The 13,705-nt window shown below is 44.7% G+C and overlaps 1 long non-coding RNA gene across 1 annotated transcript; it reads left to right on the top strand.

Annotated features, from left to right (window-relative positions):
* The first annotated feature begins 11,997 nt into the window (after positions 1-11,997).
* LOC112976422 lies at positions 11,998-13,334 on the top strand. The gene is made up of 3 exons (XR_003257021.1): positions 11,998-12,045; positions 12,137-12,171; positions 13,184-13,334. It is a non-coding gene; the product is annotated as an uncharacterized LOC112976422 (long non-coding RNA).
* Positions 13,335-13,705: the final 371 nt, after the last annotated feature.

The raw sequence follows: 13,705 nt of genomic DNA, 5'->3' as shown, positions 1-13,705 counted from the left end.
CATCCACTGCTCAGAGCTGATGTCTGGGACTCATGCTGAGTTGTTTTATGTAACTGCTGCTAAACATCCATGGTGTTTCTTGCACCTCTACTAAGCTACGTAAACCCCTTTCTCTAAAGGCTCCGTTTGGTTTGAACATATGGACTCATTGCTTGAGAGGGGGAAAAACTCATGTGAACAAAACTTGTCAGGACTGTATTAGTCCTGACGATGCATGTGAATTGACATACATCTGAATGCTGCATGTGAGCCTGAACTGGCGTGAGGAGTTTTTAAAGCAGGAAACACTAGATGAGGGCTTGTCAGCCAAGCATCTGAAAAGGCAATAGATGGGGCTGTGATTCTGCATCATTAACACTCAATCTGTGTATTGCAAAATCACCTGGCAGGACAAATATGATCCGGATCAGGTGTATGCACACTATTGCTTTGTGTTGAATTAGCTAGAACATGCTATATCATGTTTATATTGGCTTCATGTTTTATGTCAGCTGCAGGAGGACATATCATACCCCATCTGGCATGAATTCTTCTGTTACCCTGTAACAATTCAGAGGATAATTTTGACTAGTCCGAGTGATAAATACTGGATCACAGTTTTGCTGTGTGGGGTCACAGCAGTTTTGATCCGGTCCTGGGTACCCTCAAACTAGACTTTCTGTCTCAGTACTGCTTAACTGTGCAGGTATGTGTGACATTCCTGGGGATGTTTCCTTGAAGAAATTTGAACTCTCCTCCTGCTGAAAGGTTGCATTAATGGTAAGGTTTTTTTCTTAGATCACTTCTTCAATAGCTTCTGTGTGTGGACTTGACCTGTAGACAATGTCTTCTCGCGTTGCACCTTCAATGCCACACAAGATAAAGAACTGGTAGGGTGACTGCCTGTTTTGGAATCACACAGTTGGAAAGGACTTTGAGATGTCCTCTAACTTGTATCCCTGCCCTAAGCCACAACCAAGTGCACCATGTCTGTCCTGACAGATGTTTGTCTGATGGTTTTCTCACTCTGTGGTGATGGAGAATCTGTCACTCAGCAGTAGAAATTTACCCCAAGGCCTAATTCAGTACTCCACTGCTGCTGTTTAAACCTGGGTCTTCTTGTCCCGTTCACTGCCTTTAAGGAGAATGGTTCTTTCTCTTCCCTTTGGCACAGCCCTTTCCCTGTGCTATCCTTTAAAGCATTTGCACAGCAGTCCCTGGAGTGAGATGGAAAGTGCAGTATGTGTGGTGGGAAGCATCCAAAACTTGCTCAGATTTGCTCTAAGCTTCCAACACTAATCAAGCCATCTGTGGCTTATCTTCATGCCTGTGCATCAGCTCATGTAGACATCCTCAGAGCAAATAGAGCGCTGGATCACTCCATGCGAGCATGGGCAACAGCACCAGACTTCTCGATAGTTGTGCTCATGAGGACACAGAGAGCTATGATGCAAGATCAGTTCATAACAAAAGTATGGTGATTTTTAGTGCTTTATTTGAACTCTTAAACATGCACAATTTGCAGCTGCATGAAAATGAAAAGATTCCTCATCCTTGCTGAGAGCCTAGCTACTTCTGAAAACAAGTTGTCTCTCTTCCCATCTGATTTAAATTTGAGAGAACCATTCCATGTCCCAAAGCTGACTGATTTTATCACCTCTTCACCAGCCAGAGGACGTGATGACAGATTTCTTGATCAAGCTGAATAACTTTGCTGAGAGATCTTCCAGTTTTCACCCATCTGAGAAGCCCTGGTGTTTGCTTAGAATCCACTTGGCCTTTCACTGCAAAGGTGCTTGCTCTGAGCACAAAACTGCTCTCTAGGGGCTGGAGACCAGAGGGAGGCTGCAACATAGCCTCCAAATAAAGCTGATGTGGTAGGAGCTGCCTTCATTAAGCTCAAAAGATGATGTGTGATTTTAAGAGTTTGTATTGATACTGTGTTAACTGTTACAAGCATTCAGTTTAGAAGTGCTGTTCATGGGGTGAAATGTGTAAACCTCATTCAGAATACTAAAATATTGTATTAATTATATTGCTTAAAAATGTGCAGAGGAGAATAACATGATCCTTTTTTCCTGGCCTGCTCTCCTTCGGAGAGCTTCCTGAGAAGCCATTCCCTGGATCAGTGATCTTAGTCCATCTTACAGAAAAAAAGCATTTGGCAGATAGGTAATGTGAATGTGACCTTGAACATCAGAATGCAGCAAAGCACATGAATGTTGATGCACTTTTCCCAGCTACTGCTGGCAAGTTAACTTTCAGGGCAGATGCAATAGCTGATCTATCATGGACACAGGTTTGCCTTTCCACGGTTATGTGTAATAATGAAAACAGCAGTTTGCAATGATTCTTTCTGCCCAGGAGGTCATTTGTGCTGGAGTTCACATCCTCTCTCTTAAAGTATCTCTGAGTCCAAACTGGTCAGCTTGGTTCCCTCTAAAATCAAGTGTCATGTTCAGAGTATGGGTTGTCCTGAAGACCTTGGGCTGGAATTTCTCACCGTCAGCTATAGAGGGAGCGTTGATGATTAACTCGGATCTGGAACAAACTTCCGCATCATAGGAATTCCCCAGTTTGGAAGGAAATTGAATAGTCAGAGCTTCAGGGAAAGCTGTATTGATCTATTCCTTAGGGTCTCTGGTCAGTTGTGTCCTGGGATGAATGATTCTGACCTGGGTGAAAAAAGGATGCTTTGTACTGTGGTCAAATTCAGATACCTGGGGGAGGGGACCAGGGAATGAAGCAGTTCAGTTTGTTTTGGACCAAGAAAATCTTAAAAATGAAAAAAAAAAAAAAGATAAAATAATCCAGAAATCTTGAGTTAACCTAGGACACGGTGTTTGATCTGAAACACAATGTTCCGTTTTACAGTTTAATTTCTTTTTTTTTCTAAAGTCAGGTTTTTCAATAAAACCTCCAAAAGACTCATTTTAGAAACACCTACGTGAAGTCAACCTCTTTGCTTTGAAAACACTTTGGAATGAAATGTTTTGAAGTTTAAAAAAGAGCCTCCTTATTAGGGTTGTTGGTTTTGTTTGTTTTTTTGGCAAAATGTGCTTGTCAAATTCAACCCAACTTTGTGAATGGTTTATGTCCCTCCAAAATTAAACTCTGGTCAAAGTTACTGTTCATTACACAAATTTGCCCGCTGTCTCTCTGAATCTGCTGAAGGCAAAATGGAGTCAGTGATTCAACCCGGAGCCATTCCACCTCCTTGGAACCACGGATGGACGGGAACCCAGGGCATTTTCACAAAGGAAGCAATTCAGCTCTCAGTAATCACAAGCCAGGTCCAGCTTCCTTTCCAGGAATCTGGAGTCCCCTTGCTGCAAGTGGCCCAAATTCCCTTTGTCTCCCACAGAGACAATGAGGAGTTAAAGCCCGTCCTGCCACCGAATGAAAGAAATAGAAGAGCAAGGGAAGAAATGCCCCAAACCACTTTTATTTATCTGCTTCCAGGAAAAAAAAATGAGCACGAGACATGAGGTTTCCTTTCAGGCGCTTTCTAATGACTCAGGATGATCCAATGAAACAAATGAGAGCAGCCAGGAGAGCTCTCCGCTCCGAAACGGCAGAGAAATATTTGCCAATGCAGCAGCTCTGCAAATGTGTGAGGCTGTTAAGCTCCTAATCCCATGTCTTATTTTTATGAATTTTCACACTAGTGGGATATAATGAACGTTGAGCCCAAAGACATTAATTACTTGGGTCCTTTTTTTGAGAGGAATTTCGATGGAGTGTAACGTTTTAAATTACAAGGTGTGAAATAAACTCTACAAAACTTACAGCTTTAGTGGAGGAACTCCAAAATCAAATAAAAACGCAAAACCGCTGATGAAGTCCAATTTACTGTAAAATGCCCTGGATCGTGGTGTTCCAGTAATTTTTTTTCCTACATACTTTGGGTAAAATAATTTATATCCGCTGCAGTGTTTATGTACCTTAAGCTTTATTTATTAAAGGATATGTATATTTCAAGCCCGGTTTTAATGAGACATGCTGAAATCGGTAAGGTACAGTGCGACTTTTGTTCTAATCAGCACTAAATCTCTCCTCTTTACTTTTTCTGTGTTGAAAACATTCATGTTGGAAGGAAAGAGCTGTGTGTGTGTGTGCGTGTATATAAATTTCAGAATATGTATAAATATATGTGTAAAGTAACAAGGAAAATTTATTTCTCCCTTTCTATCATCAGGGCAAATACTCCATCATTATTCAGTCTGAGCACTTAAAAATCACGGACGGATTTTATCCTCATTCTTAGAATGGGGCAATTCTTTCTTTTTTTAGGCAAATTATTCATTTGCCAAAGACTGGCTTTAAGTCAGCTAAAATGTCTGTGATTTCACATCAGCTTGACGAACTGTTTTGGCAAAGGAAGAAAAAGAAATCCAAGCATTTTGGCTTTGTTTTGCAGTAAAATGTTTTGAGATTTCATTTTGAAACAACACTCAAACTAAAGTTAACATCAACTTAAAAATACTCAGCAAGCTAAGAAACTTCTTACAATTGTGAATAAAATGAGACCTTGGTGTTGTTTCTTGGGTCTTTTTTTTTTTTTTTTTGCTTTGCAACTTTCTTTGTGAGTTTTCATTCTTGCAAGTAAATCAAAAATATTTAAAAATATTTTCAAAAATTTTTGCTCAGATAGATGGGTTTCAAAACTACAGTGTTTATGGCCATTTCAGTTTAGCATTAGAAGTAAGTTCTAAAATTCTATTAGGATTTAGGAGTTTAATCTAATTTAAGCCCTATTTTCAAAGACCTTGTAGAAAGCCTGGCTTTCATTGACACCTAAGGACAAGATGAAAGGTATTTAACTGCTTAACTTTTACTGATATTACTGGAACATAGACACTGAGCTGGCTCTGCAAATGTGCTTTGTAGTGCCTAAAGTGCTTTTGAAAATGGTACGTAGGTTCCTAAATCCCTTTAAAAGTAATGCATAGCACCAATATGGTGGGCAGGAAATTGACTGGTTTTCCTTACAAAACAGGTTTTGGTGAAAATGAAAGAAGTGCTGCCTATTTTTATTTAGATTTTATGAACAAAGGAAATAATAGAAAAATCTTTAGTTTAAAGATGCCAGTCAGAAAGAGAGCAAAATAAAATCTCTTTTCTTTTTAGAGAAGTGAAAAATGGAAAAGTTTTGGTAAAAATCAGCTTTGCTAGGCTTTTCCTCAGATATCTGCATTTCAAAGACTATCTGTAAAGCAGAGAAGGTTTCTGTTCTGGTGAACTTGACTTTCTCCCCTCTCTCTCTGCACATAGAGCCACTTATTTTTCCCATGAAGTTAAAGACACAAGTTCTCAGCAGAGTTTAATGAAATCTAGGGTTAGAAGGGGAAGACTTTTCTCTGTTTCAGTGAAAACGTTTGCTTTAGAAATGAACACATTTCTAGGAAGTAAACCCCAAAGCCCAGAAATGGCTGACCAAGGAATTTAAAGGGAGAAACTATAGGAGTTGGGGAGCAGAGTAATAAAGTACAGGTTTGTTCTGCAGCAAATTCCAGCGCTTGCAAGACTTTTTTAGACATATGGAAGTCCATTTAGGAGGAAAATTGGTTGCAGCCGCTGATTCAGAACCTATTGGAATCAGTGGAAACATTTCCATTGTCTTCTGTCCTGAAGAAATGCTGTTTCTGTCCTTCCTTCCATCCCTAGCCTGTGCTCTCTCTCCGGGCCATATGGAATTCGTCTCTCTCAAAGACGTGTCAGAGAAGAGGGTTTGGCTGTTTAACGGCATGGTGTAGCTATGTGGACAGGAATGGTTGATTTCTACTTGATTGGCTACAAATCAGGTAACCAACACCTCAGTTCTGAGCGGCTGGCTTCGGTGGAGTTATCTGGGTGCATCTGGCCCTCCTATCACAGGGTCGAACGTGGCTTTAATCACATCAGCACGCTAATTGTGCCCCTCAAGAAGAGCTTGGAGAAACGAGGGTCTGGGTTTTGACAACCGTCAGATTTCCTTATTGCTGACCATAATTGCTGGGCTGTCCCTGGGAAAGGGCACTGGGTAACTGCTTATCTGGATAGTCCCCCACATAAGCTATTTCAGCTCAGAGGCTTTTCTATCATTAAACCCAGGGCCAGGCTGCCTGGGCATGGTGAGTGAATCAAACCACCAAGAACTGATTTGAAAGGGTTCTCCTTTCTGCAAGCCAGGCCCCCAAAAATGGGCATGGAAAGGGACTGATACTGGCAACCACCCCTCGGTCTCATAGGATATTCACCTCCAGATGTACTTTTGATCCCCACCACTGTCTGCCTCCTATTGCTAAGGCCAGAACAGATCCCAATGGAAGAGGCGACAGCCTGCAGAGCAAGAAATGTTGCAGCATTTCCACCTCTAGACTGAAACACTGGTATTTTCGGACTGAAACTGGGTTTGAGGGATTGCAAGAGATCAGATGTGAGATGCAGGACAGAGATGTTTTTCTGCCTTCAAACAACATCCATTTTACTGGAATTGGTCCGAAAGAGGCCCCTACCAGGCAAGCTGGACGTGTCAGCAAGCACCTAAGCTGCGTTCCTGGAGCAGGGCTGACACAGACAAGACCGGCTCCGGGCTGGCAGCGGGGGGAGAAACCTGAGGTTTGCGTTTTCTAGAGGAAATAATGGCAAATATGTGAGTACACACACCAGGCTGAGAACGGAGGGCTTGAGCTCTGTTCCCTTCACCACCTCTGACCTGCGGTGTGACCCAGACGAGTCTCTTCCCTTCATTGTGCCTCTTTCCTTTTTATTCATGTTTGCCTTGTCCCTCCAAAGCTCTAAATCCTTTGAGGTAAGAACTATTTTACACGGATGTACAGCTCCTTGCGTGGTGCGGCTTGCATATCTCTACCTCCTGTTTGTACCGACAATCCCAGTGCTACCATTGTCTCCAGATGAAGCATACATGCTGACAAGAAAATCTTCCCTGAAAATGATTCTGGGTATCAGATGGCTCTGCTCCTCTCTTCTCTCCACTGAACTGCAAGTTTTGTGGCAATCTTCTCTGGGTATTCTGGACAATGAATATGTTTCTTGCCATGTAATTAAATTATCCACTTTAGAAAGAAAAAGATGTGGTTTTGTTCCCATTACAAAAACAAACAAACAAGGACTGATATTTATTATAGGGCAAGGCTACTCAACAAGTGTTTTCTGGAACTCTAATAAATTGCTGAAGAAAGTTTACAGCTGAGCCCTAAAGATGGTTTAGTTTTCCAAGTGGCTGGGATGTATTTATTTCCCATTTTGTTAACCCGCAGCATGGTGAACAGCTTAACGTGCTCTTTCCAGGGTTCAGGCAGTGTCAACTCAAACCCATGCTCTTCTCCCTGAAACAGTTAACTGCTTTTTAATTAAAACCATGCCAATTATTCATTTTCTAGTTTTACAATTATTTTCCCCCCATTTGTACAGCCTGCTATTTGGTTTTGCTTCCACTTCATTAAAACGGCTTCCAAAAAAAAAAAAAACCACCCCAATCCAAAAACCCCAGCCACACACACCCAAATCAAACAACACGACAAGCATCCAGCAAGGAGTCTTTCAACCAAATTGTATTTTGGGACCAATGGTGTCAAGGGCATGTCTGTGAAGCAAAGGATAGGGCAGGTTAGTGACAATCTTATTTTTTGACATCTGGAGAAAGTCTTGTCCCTTGAGCAGCGGGCAAAAAGAAGAGGTGGGCCTGACTGTGTTATAAAGAAAGCAGTAACACAGGAGACCCTGAGGACATCAATCTCAAGGCTCTCAAGACTGTAGAAGAAGAGGGAAGACCAGGGACCAGCCGCGAGCCTATCAGGGCGCCCATGTACAGTGGTTGTGGGGTCTGTGCCATGTTCTGGCCATGTTGTCCATGCGATAAATATTTCAGCAGCTCAAGAATCAGGCCCAGAGTGTCATCCTGCAACAGTTTAAACACACACTTAATTTTAAGCACAGCATTTGTGCGTGAAGATGAGTGTGGACAGATGTCCCCATGGGAGCAAGGTACTTGAGTACAAGTTGGTTGTTAAGCACATGTTTAAATATTTGGCTGGATTAGCAGACTAGTATTGAAATGTTTGCTTTTTGCGAGAACCCCCGAAACATTAGAAAGCTGACTTTTTTTCAGTTCATTACTGGGCCTGCCAATGACATCATTCATTTGCAAAAAGTGTTTAAATGAGATTAAAAAAAAAAAATTAAACAAGATGCAATTTTAATGACCACTTACAAAGGAGATTTATGGACATGCATAAAGCTGCTTTCCATGGGAGAGGGGCTAAGCTTTTAACAGTTACCTTCCTTTGGATTTTTTTCCCTCTTGCAATATAATACCCGCAAATATTTGTGAGTTGTGACTGTGCTCCGAAGGGTTAGTCCTCTTCCAGAAAGGGGGGGTGGAGGGAGAAAAGACGAAAACAGTGGTGCCAATTTGTCTGCCCAGACTCTGATTATGGGAGGCTTTTTTTTTTTTTCCGGTAGGGGAGAGAAGTTGGTGGGACGCTTTCTTTCTCCGGCGTTAGGGATATCTGATATCCAGCCCAAGAGCAGCCCAGCAGACTGAACTTTCATCTCCAGCAGTGAGAAATTAAAAAAAAGAAAAAAGTTTGTGGATAAGCATCTTAGCTAAATTTGCAGGAGATCTTGAAGTTTCTGCTGGGGCAATTAGGGCTGCTTGACTGTAAAGAGCACAGATCTCCATAATGTGCATGGAGAGGGAGAGAGAGAGATTATTTGGAGAAGCAGAGGTGGTTTCAATACATCTATTTATTTATTTGCGTGCCCTGGGCCCTGCCCTCATCTCCCGTCTAGGCCTGCTATCCAGTGACCCTTGGTGCTGATTAAAGTTCCCGGATGACCTCTGAGTGCTTTTGTTACCGTGCCTGGTAATAAAACCCTGGTTAAACGGCCGGCTTATCCAAACCTGTGGCTCCTTATGCAGCGAGCTCTGGAGCCAGCTCAGGTCTGAGCCCTTGGGAACACACAGCTTAGCCCTGATTTAGCTCGGCTAGCTCTATTTAGCTGGCCCAGGGGGGTACCTGGTGGATGGAGGGAGCCGTGGTGGATGAGTAGGCAACCTAAAAGGGCCACAATCTGTTTCATTACCAGGTGGAGTCATGGCTCCTGAGACAAGTAACCTACTGAAATCCATGAGAGGCACCGGAGCGAGTTCATTGTAATGAAGGTGAGCCCCATCCACCTGCAGGACTGTGCTCCACCACCTCTCGCTCACATGGTCCCGCACAGCTCACCCCACCACCATCAGCCCAACTGCTCGTAATCCGGCTGCTGGAACGAAGTGGCAGATGGAAGAGGTACTACTGCAGTTTCCTCTGGCACCAGGCATGGGTGGGACCCATGAAGCCCCATCTTATGTTGTCTTGAGAGGCTGTGATGTGTGTCATCTGCTCTTCCACCTCTGCTGTGGCACTGATCCTTGGGCCCATCATCTCAGGGCAGTGTTGACACACAGCTCCCCCAGAGCCAGCCTCTGAGGCCAGTGGCAGAGCAGATAGCCACATGGGAAGGAAGTATGGCTTGGTCACCCAAGCTTTTAGAAAAAGAAAATAGGAAACTAGCTCTTCCCATTCCCCACTGGTGAATGTGCTTCTCATCTCTCTCGAAGGCTGAAGTGGCAGCTGTTGAAACTCTGATTATCTTGAAATCTAAAAATTGGGACTTGTACAGACAAACTGGTGAACAACTTCCCTCTCTCCCAGCCCTCTCCCCCACTTGTGTTTTCTAAAAGGGGAGGGAAAAGGAAAGAGGAAGGGAAAAGAAGGGAAAGGGAAGGGGAAGGGGAAAGGGAAGGGGAAGTGCTCTAGCCCTAACAGAGTGGGGGGGGGGGGCGGTCTGAGCAGGGCAGATTTTAAAAAGTAAGGGCCCTGCTGGTGAAAATTCCAACCCAGATGCTGCACAGACAGCCCAGCTGCCCCTACCCTGAAAACCAAACCTCTGAGGTAGGGGGCCACTCTGAAGGACCAGCCAGATGGGGCTGTGCAGATGAAATCATTCGGGGAGATTTCCCTGGTCAGGGGGAAGATTGGCCCTGGATTCCCTCCCCAACCCTTAGCTGAGTGTGCCACCATCCCCACCACATGGTGGTAGTTGCCGTGATGGCTCTGTTGCTGTGAAGTGGGTTTATCCCCCCTTGGGTACCACACACCTTCCTCACCCCCACCCACATGTCTGTGGAAGGTGGCAAACAGAGAACCCCCCTAGCTGGTGTCCTGGGGCCACCTCCCTTATTACAGCTGGTACCTAGCAAAAAATGTAAGTGCACGGCCTTGTCCCGCCAGCCGTGTGGGGCTGGAGCCCCATGCGTTACGCATGTGTTTAAGTGCTCTTCTGGCTCAGGTTCTAAATCTTGTACAGTGTTGATGTTGCAATTCCTAAATAACCATTCCCAAAGCCTAGTATTTATCACCCCCATGAACCAGTAACAAGCTACCTCACCCTGACTGGAGATGTGATAGCACTTCCAGGAATGATTGTGTGTGATGTGAACTCAGCCATTGGTTCAAAATATTATGCAGAGGAATAATAAATCTCAGCTTTAAATTGCTGCCCATTTAAGCTTTGATTAGATTCTGATGGTCTGTTCACCCTGGAGCTGCTGGTATTAATCTGTATGCTAACCCTAATTATAAACCGCTCATGGCATTTCCAGATGATATCAAGATGTTTGGGATTAAAAGAAACCCTGATGTTGAATTTACAGCTTAAAATGACTGTAGACTACCTGATCCCCACAGATCTAATAATGCACCTCTATGTGGGGAAGAGAAGAAGGAAAAAGAGGGAGATCTGGCCTAAGGGTGTAGCAGGAGTTTGTGGTGGAGAGGGCAGGCTGGAAATGTATGCATACATGCCCAAATGCTTGCACACATGTGTAAGGTGATATACCTATATGCACACACATGTTCCTGCAGGTGCTCTCTGCCTCCAGCTCCATGTAGTTCTAATTCAGTCCTGGGTGAAGCAAGTGCAGAGAGGATTGAGACCAGACATTTCAATGAATGCAGTGCAGCAGGGAGAAGGGAGGAAAACTTTGAGGGTTGCAAAGTTCTGGGTTAGCGCTCCAACACCAGAGCATCAGCACCAGAGAGTCCAGCGGTGAGGATATTGCTGGGATGGGGAAGTGATGGGACGAGAAGGGATGGAATGGAATGGATGCAGCCTGAGAAGTTGCCAGTGGTGGAGAGAGGCTCTGATTTGATGCCTCAGTAGCCTGCTCCTAGGGAGCTGTGGCTGGTGCTTTGGGGAAGAGAGGGATGGAGGCCTCTCAGAGAGCCTTCTCAGGGAGTTGCTCTCCAAAGCAGCTGTCGCTATGGACCTAGAAGAGGAGTAAGCATCATTCATGCCCTCCTACCCTCTGAATACAGGGCTTCTTTGATTCACCCATCTCAACTGTAGGCACCCGGCCAAGGTCCTCAGGAGAGCAGCACTGGAAGGCACCCAGCGTGTCTCAGAATGGTGCTGAGCGCCTTGCACGGTTAAAGCCAAGGAGTGCAGAGCAGTAATGCATTGTGATTTCCTAGGGATGCAAGCTTGTGCAATTGTACTGCCTGTTAGCTCTTCCCTCTCCCAACTGCCCTCTGGCAATACTATTTTTGAACAGCTAGGTTGAACCAAATTTGACAGACTGAAAAAGGACTCTAAAACATTAAATGCTGAAAACTTTCATGAGAATAAGGTAGGGCAGAGAGAGCGAAACTAGTTTCTGTTACTAAGCAAAGCACTTCACCTGAGCTCAATGATATTTGAAAGCTGAAAATCCACACCTGTGTGTCACAGCCTTCACAAGTTCTTCTCCCTGGTTTCTTACTCAGGTAGAAGAAAAGTTATTTAGGGCACCTGAAAACCTGAAACAAGTGGATAGTATGAAGAGGTGAAGGGGTGCATGGCTGGAAAAAGTCATGTGGTGTAGTGGTCAGTGTTGAAGAGCTGAGCGTGAGGAGCAGAGGGGGTTAAGGCCTCGCTTGCTCAGTGCTTGGGTCCTTCTTGCATTCCAGTAATATTGACTATGAGGAGCACGAGTTGCTGTGGGGATATTACTGCTGCCCTGGTGGCTCATCTGCTGTGAGTGTTTCCTGTTGACTGCAAGGCCCTTGGGAAGGTTGCCAGCTCCTTTTGTTGTACCTGAAAACTGTCCCTGTGATTATGGTTGTAGGTTCTAAGAAGCCCCTGTTCAGACATGATACAAAGGTGAGTGGGACATTTCTGAGGGCTTATAACGTATTCAGGTAGACCATATCAGTGCAGATGGGAACCACAAGAGCTGCTAAGTGCTGGGTTTCACAGGAAACTGCAGGAATCAGGGCAAATACTCAAGATAGAGACTTTCTCACTGCCATTAAAGATGAGCTTGTAATTCACTATGGAAAAAAGAAAGCAGAAGCAAATGCTTCAGAGCTGCTGCTGCTGATCATCTGCAGAGGCTAAGTGGTTTTTTTTTTTCTTCTCACCTTCTTGAAATATAACTGGGGGGGGGGGTAGGGGACTGACAGAGTTTGTGTTTTTGTATATCTCACCTTCTCTGAGCATCAGAGGTGGTCACAGGGTAGGAGACAGGATTTGAGGCAGGGCTCTAGCTGGTGCTTGGCTGGTGAGTCTTACTGATATGCCTAAAATGATCACCATGTTTGGGACAGGAGGGGTCAAGCTGAAGCTCTGGCTGCTCTCTGCAGTGTGAGTTTTAGCTGGTGGGCATTTCACCTATCTGATTCCTAGATGTTTCAGGACCTTTTGTCTCAGGGGTCCCTGCCTTGCCAGGAGTGTGAGCAGCAGGCAGTCGTTCTCTAGGCAGCCTGGGAAGGTGGAGGAATGTGGCTGTGAGCAGCTGCCGGGCACAAGCTGGGGAGAAAGGGTGGGAGGTGCATGGTGGGGAGAGGGCAGGGGAGCTACTCGTTCAGCTGGATACCAGGCTAGTGGAAAGGTGGGAAACATCAAACTAACTGCTTCATGGCCCTGTGGGGTATTGAAATGGTATGTTCATCCAGCATTTGCTGTCTAGGGCCATTTGTGGGATGGGAGTCCTTCCCAGCCTCAAGGTCATGAGAACTGGTGCATCTTGCCACCTCTGCTCTGTGCTTGCTGCTGAGGACAAGTTGCCTCTGTATCAGTTTCTCTGCCTGAAACAGGGGGAAGCCTGTTGATATCTTTGTTACAGAGGACCATGGTGTAGCTCTTACCAATCTTGTGGCTATTTATCCTGCAGAAACTCCCGGAGGCCCCAAAGTGAGTGCTTGGGCTGGCCATTGGACACTTTCACGGGAAGAAACTGAAGCAGCTGAGATGAGTGGCAAATATTCCCTCCTGCTCTGCCTTCTTTGCTGGTGGCTGGCAGAAGGACAAGATGAACACCAGAAGGTAATGTCCTTGAGCGTTCAGGAAACTTGATAAGGTTAGAATACAGGCAAAGGTTATGTTTTTCTAAAACTTTGAATCAGGCTATAAGAAATAGCTAAAGAATGGATGTTTCATGCTTGTCCTGTAAAGATGGACCCACTCCTGTGTTAACTGCAGTCAGAAATCTCTAATTATATAGGGCTCTTGGACCCCTTGACTTGCTCAGCTGGGAGCTCAGAGCCTGTCTTTCACTCCTTTGCTTTCCTCATCTTTCTCTACTCTGTTGTTTGTCTTTTGCTCTTGATCTTTTTGGTCTGCTTTGGTCCCTCACAGGGTGAGGTTGCTGGAGAGCCAATTCCTGCCTATCTGGTCTTGTCCAAGTTACAGGCTG

The sequence above is a fragment of the Apteryx rowi genome, unplaced genomic scaffold (assembly GCF_003343035.1).
Source record: "Apteryx rowi isolate R43461 unplaced genomic scaffold, aptRow1 scaffold_729, whole genome shotgun sequence".
In the NCBI taxonomy this organism is placed as follows: Eukaryota; Metazoa; Chordata; class Aves; order Apterygiformes; family Apterygidae; genus Apteryx; species Apteryx rowi.
Note: the sequence above shows the minus strand (reverse complement) of the source record. Positions and strands in the feature narration are given on the sequence as shown.